This window comes from Rattus rattus, chromosome 9, assembly GCF_011064425.1.
Source record: "Rattus rattus isolate New Zealand chromosome 9, Rrattus_CSIRO_v1, whole genome shotgun sequence".
NCBI classification, from domain to species: Eukaryota; Metazoa; Chordata; class Mammalia; order Rodentia; family Muridae; genus Rattus; species Rattus rattus.
Window position 1 is genome coordinate 68,311,079 of NC_046162.1, and position 2,707 is coordinate 68,313,785.

At 47.3% G+C, this 2,707-nt stretch overlaps 1 non-coding gene across 1 annotated transcript; it reads right to left on the bottom strand.

Annotated features, from left to right (window-relative positions):
- Nucleotides 1-474: 474 nt before the first annotated feature.
- On the bottom strand, nt 475-577 carry LOC116910774. The gene has a single exon (XR_004389282.1). It is a non-coding gene; the product is annotated as a U6 spliceosomal RNA (small nuclear RNA).
- Nucleotides 578-2,707: the final 2,130 nt, after the last annotated feature.

The following is a 2,707-nucleotide window of genomic DNA, read 5'->3' on the forward strand; positions in this document are numbered from 1 at the left end:
TGCTGTTGCAGAAGAACTAGGTTGGGTCCCTAGCACTTACGGGATAGCTTACAACCACCTAGATAACTCCTGTTCTGGCTTCTGGCTTCAACAGGCATGCATGTGGTACACAGACACGGACACCAGGCAGGCATGACGGTAATAGAAACATGCAAGCAAAACACTCATATACATAAATCTAAAATAAGTAAATACATCTAATTTTAAATGTTTATTTTATTTTACTATTTCTTTCTTTTTTTAAAAAACATTTATTTATTATGTATACATCATACAGCTTTCTGCCTGGATGTATGCACCTGCAGGCCAGAAGAGGGCACCAGACCTAATTATAGATGGTTGTGAGCCACCACGTGGTTGCTGGGAATTGAGCTCAGGACCTCTGGAAGAGCAGTCGGTGCTCTTAACCTCTGAGCCATCTCTCCAGCCCTTTCTTTTCTTTTCTCTTCTTTTCTTTTCTTTTCTTTTTTTTTTTTTAACATGGAATGCTTCACGTATTTGCGTGTCATCCTTGTGGAGGGACCATGCTAATCTTCTCTGTATCGTTCCAATTTTAGTACGAGCACTATTTTGATTCTTGAGACAGGATTTCTCTGTATAGCCCTGGCTATCCTGGGACTTACTCTGCAGACCAGGCTGGACTTGAATTTGAGATCTGCCTGCCTCTGCTTCTGGAGTGCTGGGATCAAAGACCTATGTGCAGCCACTGCTTGGACCACCACCACCCAAAACTTTGAATGGGAAGAGAGGAAAGAGCAGAGTGGGAAGCTGAGGACTGTGGGAGGGGTTTGGAGTCTCCAACATGGAAATGGCAGAGGCCTTCGGAGCAAAATTCTGCCTCTCAGGGGCTGGAGAGATGGCTCAGTGGTTAAGAGCACTGACTGCTCTTCCTCCAGAGGTCCTGAGTTCAAATCCCAGCAACCACATGGTGGCTCACAATCATCTGTAATGAGATCTGATGCCCTCTTCTGGTGTTTCTGAAGACAGTGACAGTGTACTCACATAAAATAAATAAATAAATCTTAAAAAAAAAAATACTGCTGGATTGGTCAGTAACTGCACCGGAGGGGTTGTGGGAGAATCCCTAAAGCAGCCAATATAGCTGGGAGCCAGCAACGCCATGAGAACCTAAGACACTTCAGAGACGTCTTTAGAAAGAAACAAACAAAACCCAGGGGTTCCCCTGTGCTATCAGAACTGGTTTTTGCACAGTTGTCACTAAGAGTGGGTCCTCTTAAACCGAGTTGGTCTAACTTGGTAGATGTGTTCGTTGGAAGAGGTAGCCAGCTTCCTGCCGGCCCAGTGGAACATTGAGTCATCTATAAAGGGAGACAGGCTAGTCAAAACAGGATGGAAGGCATCAAAGGGACAATGAAACATCCTGCCGTGGAGTGCTCTTTGTCAGTGAATTATCTGGTCCATGCAGGGTGACAGCTATAGTTTCTGCAACCAAAACCATTATTTCGGGACAGAGGAAGATGGGAAGGAAGGAGCCTCAGTTGAGAAAACTCCTCCTTAAGACTGGGCTTTGTAGGTAGGCCCGTAGGACATTTTTCTTAATTAGTGATCGATGGCGGAGGGCCCAGACCATTGTGGGTGGGGTCATCCCTGAGCTGGTGGTCTTGGGGCTTATAAAGAAGCAGGCTGCGTAAGTCATGGGAAGTAAGCCATAGGCACACCCCTCCGTGGCTTCTGCATCAGTTCCTGCCCCCAGGGTCCTACCCTGCTTGAGTCCTGCCCTGATGTCCTTCAGAGGTGAACGGTGCTGTGGAAGTGTAAGCTGAATAAACCCTGTCCTCCCCATGCTTTTGGTCATGGTGTTTCATCACAGCAGTGAAAACTCTGACTAAGCCCGCTCCTCTCCCTCTTAGAAAGACTTTCCCCTGTTGGGTGTGCCCGTGCAGATCTGTAATTCTATCGCTTGAGAAGCTGAGGCAGGAGGATTGCCATGAATTCAGCCTGGGAGTCATAGGGAGTGCTAGGTTAGGCAGGGTTACAGAGTGAGACCCTGTCTCGGATGGTTTAAACCCCCCACCCTTCTGTCTCTCTCTGTCTCTCTCTGGGGTGTGTGTGTGTGTGTGTGTGTGTGTGTGTGTGTGTTGTGTGTGTGTGTTTGTGCACGTGCACGACTGCAGAGATCAAATCTCCTAGAGCTGGAGTTAGAGATGGATCATGAGCCACCCACTATGGACGCTGGGAACTGAACCTGGGTCCCAGGCAAGGGCAGTACACTACCTTAACCACTGAGGCATCTCTCCAGCCCCAGATTTTCTGTTTCTGTGTGGAGGACAGAAGACAGCCTCCATGTCCCTCCATTCCTCAAGCACCATCCAGGTTTGTGTTTGTTCTCATTGGCCAGAGCTACAAGGAGGCTACATGCCCAGCTAAAACAAACAAACAGGGGTTGGGGATTTAGCTCAGTGGTAGAGCGCTTGCCTAGGAAGCGCAAGGCCCTGGGTTCGGTCCCCAGCTCCGAAAAAAAGAACAAACAAACAAAAAAACAAAAAAAAAACAAAAAACAAAAAAACAAAAAACAAACAAACAAACAAAAAACCAAACTAGGTTCTATGGGTTGAGTTAAGGTCTCCATTGCTTGCATAACAAGCACTTGACCAACCAAACTATGACCCTAGCTGGCCCTGGTTATAACTTCTGGGTACCACTTGCCCTCCCATCCTGTGATCATTCACATACACCCAGCCCCCTC